Genomic DNA, 15047 nt, shown 5'->3' on the forward strand with positions numbered 1-15047 from the left:
AATTCTTCTAAAATCATAAAAATATCAAGTGTAGGGATTTACAGTTACATTGGGGCCTGTACGAAGGCGTGGATCTGTATATGCAATTCTTTTCATAGGCCATTCAAAAACGTTATTTGACACAATGTCCCTAAAATCATCAAAATATGGAATATAAGGAGGTACCGTTTTATGGGGGCTATATACGAAGACGTGGACCTGTATGAGGTAGGATGTAATACCGATTATAAATTTTAAATTCCAAATTTCAAACATTTCCGGTCGCCAAAACCATCGAATGCAATTCGCAATTTTCTATCGTAGGCTGTAATACACATTAGGAACTTCAATTTTGAAACTTTTTCCGTGAAAATTGTGACATACATCATCAAAATACCGAATATCTGGAGGTACAGTTAAATGTGGACTATACCAAAACCTAGACCTATGTTGAGAGTTATATGCACGGATGTTTCTTAAACATACATGGGAACACATGCTGCTAATTTACAGAAAATTCGGGTTAAATTGTGACTTGGGAAATATTCCCAAACCTGGACCTATACAGACCAAGTCCTGCAGACCGAACACGTATCTGAACAAAATGTTATCTACCTACTTAATTGCGTTCGGAAAATAGAGTGACTTCCACTGCCGGATAGCCATACAGACGGACGGATATCGATTAATGGGTATAGAATTTTATGCTGATCAAGAATATATATACTTTACTAGCTGCACCCGGTACGCTTCGCTACACTTTTTGATTTTTAAAACATTCAAAATTTTATATACAAATATTTATTGTATATTTGGTTAAAAAAACAAATTCAAAAATTTAAAAAACCTAATTATTACAATAATACGTAAACAGACAAATAGATCGGTCTAGCAACGCATGAATATGCCTGGAAAAGCAGGAACTTTATAGAAAATACCAAACGTGCAGGAAACTGCAATCTTTTAAAGTTGTGTAGCATTTCTGTTGCTCTTTGAGAATTGGAGGTAGCAACATACTTTCCTGTAATAATCGAATCCTCAACTAAATTATTGCAAAGGCATTGCGGGTCAATGCTTCTTAATTAAATCATATCCCAATCTGAACCGATTTGAATACAATTTGACAAAATTTTCTTTTACATCAAATTCCGTAACACCTTCCATATTTCATTGAAATTGGCTCAACAGATTTGAATATAATATGGCAATTTCTTTTTTTTTTTTTTTTTTTTTTTGTACCAAATTTCGTCTCTCTGTCCGAATTTCATTGGAATCGGACATACAAATCGCGTTGGGTGCATCAAATTATAAAATCGGCCGAAAATATATATGGGAGCTATATCCAAATCTGAACCGATTTGAATATAATTTGACAAATTTATTTTTGTACCAAATTAAGTCACTCATGACGAATTTTTATTGGAATCGGACATACGTATCGTGTTTGGTGCATATGAAATCGGCCAAAAATATATATGGGAGCTTTATCCACAACTGGACCGATATGAATATAATTTTACATTTTTTTTTTATCAAATCCCGTCACACATTCTAAATTTCATTGGAATCGAGTCCAATATTGCAAACAAACATAAAAACATTTTCCTCTTTTATAGATATAGATATAAGACCTGTGGAAATTTTAGATTAAGGATATAATGAAGACCTTTAGAAAATTCTTGAAAAATCCAAATTCAAAAGGTTTTAAAAAAATCAGCATTTTGGACTTCAGATTACTTAAAAATCCACAATTACGGACCTCAATAATATCAGATTTGTTACGAGATTGTAGATAGTCTTCTGAAAAGTCCTAACAATTCAAGATTGGACCTCTTGAGGCCCTGTAAAGAAATTTTATGAATGTTAAAATGACATGAAGATGATTTTTAAGAGATTATTATAGATATTAATATAAACTTTAAGGTTTGATAATTGAAAATATCTTACGAAATTCTAAATTTGAATTTACAAAATAGAAGAAAATTGTTTTCTCAAATTCTTCAAATTTCTCAGAAAATAGTTGGTACAAATTGTAACAAATCCATAGGTGTGGAGCTAACGACAAATATTGAACGTTTTTTAAAAATTCAGGATTCTAGTCCAAACGGATTTTTTAATAACTCTTTAAATATTCTCAGTTATGGGTCGGGATATAGTGAATGAAAAATTCTAAATTAGTCTGGATATTGTCTTTGAAAACTTAACAAAACATACGATTAATAGCAAGAAATATCACTACCAAATAATAAATTTGTCATGGCACCAGTAACTTTTTACAAAACGGCAAACTAAGCCCCTTGTTTTAACATGAACACTTCATAGGAAATAAATATTTAAAACAAGTAAGCAAAGGCTATAGTCGTGCGGGGTCGACCATGTGATACCTACAACACTACAATATGTTCAAAGTCACTTTTGTCCAAAAAAATTTTGGAAGATTTCGGTTTAAAAAAAAAATAATGTCTCTGTTCTTAAATTCCGTTTCGATAAGTTTTTAATTGTGGCCTATAGAGCGACTACAAAATTAGACAAAATATTTTTTTTAGTCAATTTGCATCTCTAAAAGTCCACCTTAAGAACAAGAGGCTTTAATTTTGACCCCATGAAAAATTTCGTGAGGATCGGACGATAATTGCTACATGCATATAATACCCTCAAACGTAGTGTACATTGAAAAAATTCAACAAAAGATATTCACTTTTTTATTAGTATATTTTTCCGCGAATTTCTTTGATTTTATCATTTTCTGGCAAGAGACCATTCCGAATTTTTTGGAATTGTGAAAATCGGCCCAGCGGTTCTTGATTTATATGCAGAATAAATAAGATCAATTCTTTTCCATATGTAGTGTACCTATTTTGCTATATATCCGATTTCTTGGCTATTAGCATCACTGTAATTGTCAGAAGTGCTCTTTTAATGTATTTGTGATTTGGCTGGAATTGAAAATATTCGCGGTTTAGTGGACATTTTTCTATTTTCTATTTACATAAAATTTAGCGTATATTTTACCCGCTAATTATTGTCCGCTGATCGCCCAAATTGGTAGGTTTCCGCCCACTCCAAAACTCTAACTCCATGTAAATTTTCGCGTCGATTGGTTCCTAATTGTGGCCTATAGAGCAAGTGCAAAATCAGGAAATTTTTCTATTTTTTTTCTATTTTCCTAGCCCTTCTCAGCCAAACCATACCCTTTCTCGTGAGGATCGGACGATAATTGCAATATGTGTATAAGAGCCCCAACTTGTGTTGTAAGGTGAAAAATATTACAAAATGTAAACTTCAATATTATAAGTCAAATTGAAAAAATCGCATGCGATAAAACGTATGAAAAAATAAAAAAATGTCACAAAATACTACAAAATCTATATTTACATCATTATTGGCATCTTTTTATGCGATTTTTTTAGATTTTATTCTTTTATGCCAGGATGACATTCAGAATTGACAAAATTTGTCAAAATCGGTCCAGCCATTCTTGAGATATAAGCATTTTAGCTTACATCCCCTTCCATTGTTTATACACATTGTATATATTTCGCTATATATATCGGATATATTTACTATCGGCATCTACGTAACGGTCAGAATTGCCCTGTTCGTCTATTTGTGATTTCACCGGGATTGAAAATATTCGCGGTTTAATGGAAAATTTGACTTTTATATAACACAAATGTTATAGTCTATTTCGCCCACTAAATATTACCCGATGACCATCAAAATTGTAAGGCTTGTGCCCAGCCTTAAGCTCTAGCCCCATGCTGAATGGTCCATAATTGCGACCTGTAGAGCAACTGCAAAATCAGGAATTTTTTCAGTTTTTGGTCCATTTCGACCCCTAAATATTATGCGATCCAAAAGAAATATGGTTCTATTCTGACCGTAACCCCACCTCCATATTAAATTTCGTGAATATCGGGCCATAATTGCGACTTGCAGAGGGATTACAAATTAATATGGACAGACGGACGGACGGACATACATATCTAGATCGACTCAGCTCGGCAAGATAGGAAGATCCATATATACTTTCATATGTGGGAAACCAATATTTCGTGGTGTTACATAATTTTTGGCCCAATCAAACTTATAATACTCCCAACACATAGTGTTGTAGGGTCGACAAATTTACAAAGAGTTAATCATTTATAACCAGGTTGGAAAGTATGCTCAAAATTTACAATCGACAGGGTTTTAAAGAGTTATATAATTGCCTCTGTTTTTCTAACATATAAATACAATTTTGACTATCACCTCCTATAGGGTATTCGAACAATCACAAATTGACAATGTTATCTGTCTCCAGTAATAAAACGAAACAAGAAATATTTTATTTCATTTCTTCTAGTACTTCAGAATTTCATAATTTTTCCTGACAATGGACAAGAACAAGATATCTGAGAAAATAACTACTACAGCATGGAAATGCTAGTCTGTCTTGTCAACATCTAAACTATTGTTTCGTATTGTTTTTGGACCGAGAAAAATGAATACTTCTATTGCTCCTTTGCTTTATTGTGTTCTTTAAGATGTGCAAGGATGTTGTTTTGCATTAATGCATATTAAAAAGAGGAAATTCATTTCAATAAATTCATAAACAACAAATAAAACAATGTACGTACATACCAATGTATAGATGGATGTATGAGCACAGAATGACAACAATCCAACATGAAACAACAGCAAAGCAAACAACAATTGAAAGCAACTAACTACATTGTCATTATGTCGTTGACATACATGCTGACACATAAAGATATGAATAGATTTCCTTAAGGGGACGAAATGAACAATGTAATTTATTCGCCATTACACTTAGGAGATTTGCAAGATTTTCCTTTGGTGAGAGCAAAAAACGAATGATAAACAATTGAATCGACTGCTACTAAAGATAAGAAACGCAATCAAGTTACTGACACATATTTCAACATATGAATAAGTAATTTTAGATGAAATAAAAATAAACACCATAACTATTAATGTCCGGTACGGAGAGTTTGCTATTACTTGGAATTGTATCAAATCATGAAGTAATATTGTCATTTTCTTATTAGAAGCTAATGGGAGCAAATAGTAAAAAAACAAGTAACCAAACGCTGTATACCTACCCTACAAAACTACAATATGTTAGAAGCCCCTCTATGTCGAAAACCATTTTACAAAATTTCGCTTTTGAAATTATGTCACGGAGCACTGCCCAGCTATTACCCTTAGCATTTTGACCAGGGACATTTGCCCAATATTTCGGCACTCCATCGTGCTGTTAGTTGTTGTTGTCCATTTTACAGCTAAATTTAATCCAATCGTCATCCAGAATGTCAGAATTCTTACCTGTCCTTCACTCTCTTCGCAAGCGTGTCGATTGGCTTCAATTGTGTGTTCGTGACATTTTTCAAGTATTTGGTTCATTTGAACCGCTAAATATTTTGCGATCATCTGCAAAAGCAGGAGGCCCCTCTGTATCTCTAAATTTAGACTCATCTATATGATTTGGATATATTCGTCAACGAAATCAGCATAAAACAAGCCAAAAGTTCGGCTTTTGTGTATTTGGATATCGCCTGTAAGTAATGTTGATATTTTTTCACACAAAAATAGTGGTCCATTCCACCAGCTGTCCTAAATTCCAATTTAATGGAGCTTTTGCGCCCTTGAGCCCAACCCTACCCTTGTGAAAATTTTTGTGAGGATCGGAGGATAATTACAATCTGTATATAATAACCTAAACCTGTGTTGTAATGTGAAAAAATATTACAAAATATATACTTCAATATTGTAAGTAAAATTAAAAAAATCGCATGCGATAAAAAATATGGAAAAATAAAAATATATCACAAAATACTATTATTTGTGAATTCGCCGGGATTGAAAATATTCGCGGTTTAATGAAAATGTTGACTTTTATTTAGCACAAATTTTATGGTATATTTCCCCCACTTAATATTTCACAATGACCATCCAAATTGTAAGACTTCTGACCAGCCCTTAGCTCTAGCCCCATTCTAACTTCCGCGTCGATTGGTGCTACCTGTAGAGCAACTGTAAAATCATGAAATGTTTCAGTTTTTGATCCATTTCAACCCTTAAATATTATGCGATCATCTCCAAAAGCAATAGGCTCCTATTCCGGCTCTAGCCCCACCTCCATTATAAATTTCGTGAAGATCGGGCCATAATTGCGACCTGTAGAGTAATTACAAACTAACATGGACAGACGGACGGACGGACATAGCTAGATCGACTCAGCTTGGAGAGATATGAAGATCCATATATATTTTCCTATGTAGGAAACCAATATTTCGAGGTGTTACATAATTTTTGGTCCAATCAAACTTATAATACCCCAACACATAGTGTTGTAGGGCATAATTACAGTTATATCATCAATAACTCCAAAATTGGGGACTTTGAAAAATTATCTTTTAATGAGACCTCTAGAGAATTTTTAAAAATATACCATTTTAGATTTTAAATGGAATAGATCTTCAAAAAGTCTTGTAACGTGGCTTTCTCGTCGGCTGAGGTAAGCTCAATCGCAGCCGGGGTCTCCAAAAGGACCCACAAAACCTTACGAAATGAAAAGAGTACAATTTTACTTTATCTGGCATTAAAAATCGGATATTTTGTTAATATAAATACCTAATTACAACCTAATCGTGGTTAAATGCGATAATATGGACTTAATAGGTTTGTTGTTGTTTACAATCTACTGGACAACGAATGTTTACTCATCGGAGAAAACCAAATTCGGCAGCTCACCACTTTAAGCGAAGCAACGTTTAGCTCTGTCGGACGAGTGCAGCAGCTAAGAAATGACAGCAGTCTGAAGTTGGTTGCAGTTTTTTTCAGCTCACCATGTATGGATAATCGGGAACTGATAGGTGCTCGTCGGATGTTGACGGGTTGTGGCTGATCGGAATTTCGATTTGTGAGTAATCGAGGATTTCGAGGACAAGGATGATTGAACTTTGGGTGTCCTGCTATGCGATGAGGATGTTCGGGTTGTAGACGATTTGAAGATAATCGGGAACTATGATGAATGCACGTCCGGTATTAATGTTCCTGTATTAGGCTATTTCCCTGTTCAAGTTGTGGGCGAGTCGCTATTCGGAAACTGATGACGAGTTATAATCAGGATCACAGGTCGAAAACCATAATCATGACGCTCGCGTTTTAGACGTTGTCACTTTTCGGGGCGTAATCGGGAATTCTGATCAAAAGCGATCGACTCAGAGGTATTCGGGTCGAATACGAGGAGAAGAGAATCGGGAGAGTACGGACAGCGAGCCCGAGTAGCACCAGGGAAGAAGTCCATTCTATTCTATCTTCATACCAAATCTAGTATTTAGAAATATTTGGATGTTCGAAATTTTCGGACAAACTGTGCCAAATATAGTACCATTCAGTACTTTTCGTTCAATTATATGTGTATCCCGAACCACCTCCATATGTCCAGGTTACACATGAACAGCGATCATAAAGGGGGTAAAAGTCCCACAAGGGACTCCTTTTGTGGAATTTCTTCCTTTTTCAATTCCATTGAAAAAAGTGGCTAAAATCATCAAAATACCGAATATCGGGGGTACCGTTATATGGGGGCTATACGATATCGTGGACCTATATAGATAATTCTCTGTCGAGGTATAAAGTACCCACAAGGAACTCCTTGTGTGGATTTTCAAACAATTCCGTTGAAAAATGTGGGTAAAATTATCAAAATATTGGGGGGTACCGTTATATAGGCGCTATACGATATCGAGGACCGATATAGTCCATCTTCGAACTTGACCTGCCTGCAGACAAAAGAGAGATCTGTGTAAAATTTTAGCTTCCTATCTTAATTCGTTTATACTTTAGCGTGATTACAACAGACGGACAGGCGGACGGACAGGGCTAAATCGTCTTAGAATTTTACGCTGATCAAGAATATATATACTTTGTTTGGTCTAAAATCATTATTTCGATGAGTTACAAACGGAATGACGAACTTAATATGCCCTCCATACTTTTTTTTGTGGAGGGTATAAAATTTTAATGATCTAGACCCTTAACCCAGTTACTTCAAGTAAATATTTTTCCCAATATTTTTCTAAATTTTAAATTTTATCCTCTGTTTACTCTTGCGAATGTAAGGGACACAAATATTTATTCGCAAACAATTTGTATTGCTTTTTTAATTTCTATGCATTCTGTGCATTGACAAACATAGTTTTCTAACACGTTTTAAGAAATTTGTTGAACTATGTAACAACATTCATCGTATACATATGTGTGTAAATATGTACATTACATTTTTCAAAATCAAATTTAAAAGAAATAAAGAATTATAAAAATATTTTCTCAAAATATCACCAAGAGAATAAAATTTGTATATTTAATCATAAATTGAGGACACTAAAGGAATTTCCTATGCCAGAATGTTTAGATATTTTGCAACAACAAAACACATGCACACACACACACACACACAATAAAAACAAACAAAACGTTCATGTATGCATGCAAACTAATATTTCTGTGAAAAGAATTTCCATGCTTAGCACAGAGAATGTGTTTGTCCTTAATTACACATGCCGTAAATCTTCTAACGTTCCTTTGATTATTATTGCCATAGAATTGAACAGCATACAAGGACATGAACAGTACACACACACACACATGATAATTGTTTATATGAAGTGTGTATTTAATACTTTGTTTACATTCGATTTCCCGTTTTCTATGCCATTGTATTTTATTGCACTCCAAACGACACTTTGACTTGACTTTGCTCGGCTCTGCCACTTTTGGCCCCGATTAGAGTCAAGTACCACTGAAGGGTAATTACATTTGTTTCTGAGAATAATCGATAAAATAATATAACATTCTGACGTAAATATTAGCAATTTATCAATACTATTTGTGCTGGGATATGATTTGTTCGTTGTCGAAGTAAGTAACAACCATAAAACATAATGGGAATTATTTAAGAAATAAATGAGCGAATATAAAACAAAAAAAAAATCCATCGAATGGAGTTTTTATATAAGTATCATGAGGGTAAGGTCAAAAAATGCTCATCGAAATAACGGGTTTAGACTCTAGGTCTCTTTGAACCCTAATCCGTTTCAGGAAATATGAAGTCGACTTAGGAATGTCCGACAGTCTTTATCTCAGGAAGGAAGTGTCCGTTTTAATCAAAACTTGTTACATTGTAATATTATTAGCAAACCAAGATCAAATTCGGAGATGGTCAAAATCGGTCCTCTCCTTCTGGTACCTCTACTCACAAAAGGTCAAAAGAATGGATCATCTAGTTTGTGCAAACTTTGACAATTCAAAGACTTTTGCCAGTACTATGTCAGGTTTGAAAAATTATTATTCTCTTAGAATGGCAATTAATATTCCCCACTATTTTTTTCGAACTCAAGATTAGATCCCCCAAAACAGGTAAAAATTTTCAATAATTTTATCTCTCATGAAATCGAAATTAGAATCAAATTCACTTGAAATTACACACACCTCAACACTCTTGATAATTCAAGATCTGGTGTGAATATGGAATATATCAGACCACTTCTGTTGGTGCCTACCCCACAACGCGTCAAAATTTTGAGTAATTATCTTCTTCTTCCATATCCATTAAAGAGGAAAATGTCTGTTTGTTTGTTTGGGCTATATAAATATTTGAAATTCCACTTGAAAATTGAGATATAGCATCAAAATCGGAGGTACCTCCCAAAAATTTAGATTTTATATGCACATATCTATTGATCGATTGCAGATACAGCCTCCAAATTTGGAATGTGTAAAGGAATTTGGAACAAAAATAAATTTGCAAAATTACATTGAAATCGGTTCAGATTTAGATATAGCTCCCATATATATTTTCTACCGATTTAGTTTATTTGATGCTGCAAACACGATACGTATGTCCGATTCCAATGAAATTCGGCATGAGTGACTAAATTTGATACCACAAAAAAAATTGCCAAAGTATATTGAAATCGGTTGAGGTTTGGGTATAGTTCCCATAAATATATTATTGGCCGATTTCACATATTTGATGCACCAACCACGGCATTTACCTCCAATTTCATTGAAATATGTAAAGTGAAACGGAATTTGGTGTAAAAGTATATTTTGTCAATTTATATTGAAATCGGTTCAAATTGGGATACGAATTATGTAATAGCAACATAAATGCCACTCAACTGCATTTGCTATGAAATTAATAAATCCGAAGGACAAACCCTTCGAGAAAGAGAACTAAATTTGTCGTGTTCCTGCTTTTCTCATGGTCAGCTGTTCCTGGCATGTTCACCGCGTTGATAGACCGTGCTTTTTGTTTGTTTACGCACTAAAGTATTACAATAATTACGTTTCTTAATTGTTGTTTTTTTAACCAACAAATATTCGTATATAAAATTTTGAATACATATAAAATCAGATATATTATAGCATCGCCTGAAAGTAACATAGGCTAAATAATTTTTTGAAATTCAACTTGGAACTGGAGATATAGCATCAGTATCGGAGATATCTCCAAAAATTTTAGATTTTGTATGCACATGTCTACTGATCGTTTATAGATACAGTCTTAAAATTTGGAATGTGTAACATTTAACATTGGTACAAAAATCAATTTACCAAATTATATTGAAGTTGGTTGTGGTGTGGATATAGCTCTCATATATATTATCGGCCGATTCCGAGTCTTTGATGGACCAAGACCGATATGTGTATGGGATTCGAATGAAATTCGGAATAAGTAATGCACTTTGGTACAAAAATTATTTTGCCAAATTATATTGAAATCGGTTGGGGATATAGCTTCCATATATATTTTCGGCCGATTTGAGGTATTTAATACACCAAACACAATATGTATCTCCAATTTCAATGAAATTTGAATCTGTAAAGGAATTGGACACATAAATTAACTTGTCAGGTTATATTGTAATTGGTTGAGGTTTGGACATAGCTTCCATGTATATTTTCGGCCGATTTCGTATATTTGATGGACCAAGACCGATATGTATGTCCGATTCCAACGAAATTCGGAATGAGTAACGGAATTTGAAACAAAAATGAGTCTGCTAAATTATGTTGAAATCGGTGCTTAAAGGTCCGATATTTTTTGTCCGATTTTATGTACTTGAGGCGCCAAACATGCCATGTATGTCAAATGTCAATGAAGTATGAAATGTGTGACGGAATTTCGTCCAAAAATAAATTTTTGTCAAATTATATTTAAATCGGTTCAGATTTGGATATGATTTTATTAAGAATCATTGATCCACAACGCCTTTGGAATGGTATTAGTGTTACCCTAAAAAAACTAAACAACAATTTAATTGAGGATACGAGTATTCCGGCGAAGTATGTTGCTACCTCGAATAGCAAAAGCAATGCCACTCAACTTCAAAAGATTGCAGTTTCCTGCACGCTTAGCAATTGCTGTGAAATTAATAAATCCGAAGGACAAACTAAATTTGACATGTTCCTGCTTTTCTCATGGTCAGCTGTTCCTGGCATGTTCACGCGTTGGTAGACCGAGCGATTTGTTTGTTTACGCATTAAAGTATAACAATAAATACGTTTTTTTTTTTTTTTTTTTTTTAATTCTAGAATTGGTTTCATTTTTTTAACCCAAAAATATTTGTATATAACATTTTTAATGCATATCAAAAGGGATGGCGAAGCGCACCAGATTTAGCTAGTAACAACATTTTTGATAACACAAGATCAGCCTTGAAGATAGATGATACCCCTCAAAGGGTCACAATTTTAAATATGTATATCGCTCATAACATTCGAAAAAGTCAGCAATTCTTTTCAAACTTTGTAAAACAAAATATTTCTCTTAACAAGAGATCTGATATGAGAATGGAAATTATTAGATGAAGTGGAACACTTCGCTCTACTGCATCTGATACTCCAAGCATATTTTAACATTTTCCAAACATGATCACACATTTCATATGAAATGAAGAAAGTAGTTGATTTAGTCCAAATTGGGCACGTCGATATATTTTTATCAGGGTTAGTTTAGATGAGAAGTGTCCTTCAGTATCTCTTCCAAAAAGGGTCAACATTTTGAATTATCATAAGGTAAGTCTGTGTTTTTATAGGATTTTATATATGTAAGAAAGAACCCGTCTGTATATACAAGGGCGGTTCGGAAACTTTTTCATTCAAAAATACTTTTATTTTTCAAAAATCTCCTGAAACTTCAATACACTTAGTCCAACTTTTTTTTTGAAATCTTCAAAATAGTGGTCTAAAATTGTAATTGCATCTTCATTTGAGGTAAAACGCTTGCCAGCAAGGATTTTTTTTTAGATTTGGGAACAAGTAATAGTCCTTGGGAGCTAAATCACGAGAATGAGGTGGGTGGCCAAGCAACTCGTATTTCAATTCGTTGATTAAAAATAATCTTGTGCGCTGGTGCGTTGTCTTGATGAAAAAATATTTTTTGTGCCAGGACGTTTTTCTCGAATTTGTACATTCAATTGATTCAAAAGGTTGCAATAGTGCTCTGAATTTATTGTTTTAGCCTTTGCAGATAGTCTATCAATAAAATACCTTTGTAATCCCAAACAAGTCAGAAAGCAGTAAGTTCGGCCGGGCCGAACTTTGAATACCCTCCACCATTTGGAATGAATTTGAAAATTTTCAAAAAATTATATCCCTAAAAATTCTGTTAAATTTAAAAATACCGAATATAGCCGTTATATTGGGGTCTATACGACGTGGACCTACATAGACATTGTTTTTCATAAGCCATTACCATATTCGAATTCGAAACTTGAAATAAACGGTGAATAATGTAGCTAAAATCATCAAATATAGTATATAGAGAGGTACCGTTATATCGGAGCTGTTCGAAGACCTGGACCTTGTATTGTACGTAAGCTCGTTAAAATACCGAATATAGGGAGGTATTGATATATATACGAAGACCTGGACCTGCATAGATAATTTTCTGGCACAGACTGTAGTTCCCATCGCGAACTCTAAATACGGTGAATAATAACGCTAAAATCATCAAAATACCGAATATTGGAAGGTACCGTTATATGAGGGCTATACGAAGACGTGGACCTGCAAAGACAATTTTCAGTCTTAGGCCATAGTATCCGTTTCGAACTTCAAATACCAGATTTGAAACAATTCCGGTGAATAATGTCGCTAAAATCATGAAAATACCGAATATCGGGAGGTGCCGTTATATGGGATCTATATGAAAACGTGAACCTACATGGCCCATTTACGAACTTATTTACGAACTGCCTACTGGAAAAATAAACATGTGTGCAAAATTTTAGCCTCTTATCTCAATTTGTTTGAAAGATAGCGTCATTACAACAGACATCGCTAAATCGACTTAGAATTCTACGCTGATCAAGAATATATATAGTTTGTTGGGTCTGATATGAGTATTTCGAGGAGTTACAAACGAAATGACAAAGTTAATATACCCTCCATAGTATGGTGGAGGGTATAAAACCGTTGCCATAACCATGTCAGCCGATTGAATTGTTATGCGTTTTATGTCGACTGTTCACAAATGCTGAAAGCTTTTTCATCTGTAGTTCTTCATGCAAAATTATCAGATACCTATGATATTAGCAATTTCACGCACTTTTATTCGTCGAACATTTAATACCATATCATGCACATTGGCTACAATTTCTATGGTTGTTGCTGTTCATCTTCAATGCTTGTATGACCACGTTTGGACTCACCAATCCAATTTTTTACTGTTGCATATGAAGGAGCACTTTCACCTAACACATTCACCTTATCATTACGAATTTCTTGTCCCGATAAACCTTTCTCTAATTTTTCCATTGTGAAAAAATGCGGATGCGTCATTTTTCAACACTTGTTTCTTTGTGAAGGAGTTGTAAAAGTTCCATTATGTACGCGTTCTCTCAACTATGGCAAATTTTTAATCAATTTTTCACTTCAAACTAAATCTCTAAATTTATTAAATTCAACAAAATCTCTTATTTTTAATTCTTTGGTAAATTTAAATTTATCTTCAACTGGCAAATATTGAAATTTTTGGACATTTGCAAATCCTTCTTCTGTTTCATTTCGGAGCAAAGTACATAAAAAATTGACATCTGGAAGTGAAAACAAAAACTTTTTTAAGGTAAATTGGCAGAAAATCCATTGCTGACAAGACTAAGAAACATGATGACGATTAAGTTTCTCACAACTTAAAGTGCATTCATTCACTGCACTAAGTGTAGAAGTTTAGATTTACGGATTTTTTTCCCTCACAAGACGACTGACGAACAGACTAGCCAGTTCAAATGGCTGCTGGACGAATTGCAAAGTTATTGTAAAGAACTCTTTGAAACATCGAACCATGGACAATTCTCGTAAATTGTTCGAAAAGCTTTAACAAATGTTAGTTCGAAGGAATTACCATCCCACTTGACACAGACACAGACACGGACATAGACACAGTAACTGACTACTTAGAGTCTGTTGAAGGAAATTTGGTAAATTTTGTAAATTTTCTGTTGTCCAACATTGACAGGAACAGTAAAACTATAAGCAGCATTCAACAGGAAGCAGTAAAACTTAAATTCAGATGATTAGTAAAATTCATGTGAATTGGGATAGCATTTTTTTCAATCGTAGAAAATTAGATTCTTTAACACAAAATGCGATAGTACAAACACACAAAGCCCTTAATTCTAAACTAATTCCTGGAATATCAAATATTGCTAGATATATTTTTTGATTGGATAAAAAACGAACAATAATTTTCTAAATATTTTTGAGTGTGCAAACATATAAAGTAGTTCATTTATTGCAAGTCACATTTATCTAAGAAAACCTAAAAATTGTAAATGTTGTTATTATATGGAAAATGACGTATAGGTTTTTGAAAAAACCCTGGTACGATAGTACTTAACGCTTTAATATTGTATTGCGTTTTTATATCTGGTAGATTGCTGAAATGTTGAATTGATTTTAAAGTTGTTGTGTGTGGGGTAAAATACGGCTGCAATTTTAAATTTATGTATGAGATAAAAAAAAAACTGCAACAAAGTCAAACGTCATAA

Source organism: Musca domestica, unplaced genomic scaffold (genome assembly GCF_030504385.1).
Source record: "Musca domestica strain aabys unplaced genomic scaffold, Musca_domestica.polishedcontigs.V.1.1 89, whole genome shotgun sequence".
NCBI classification, from domain to species: domain Eukaryota; kingdom Metazoa; phylum Arthropoda; class Insecta; order Diptera; family Muscidae; genus Musca; species Musca domestica.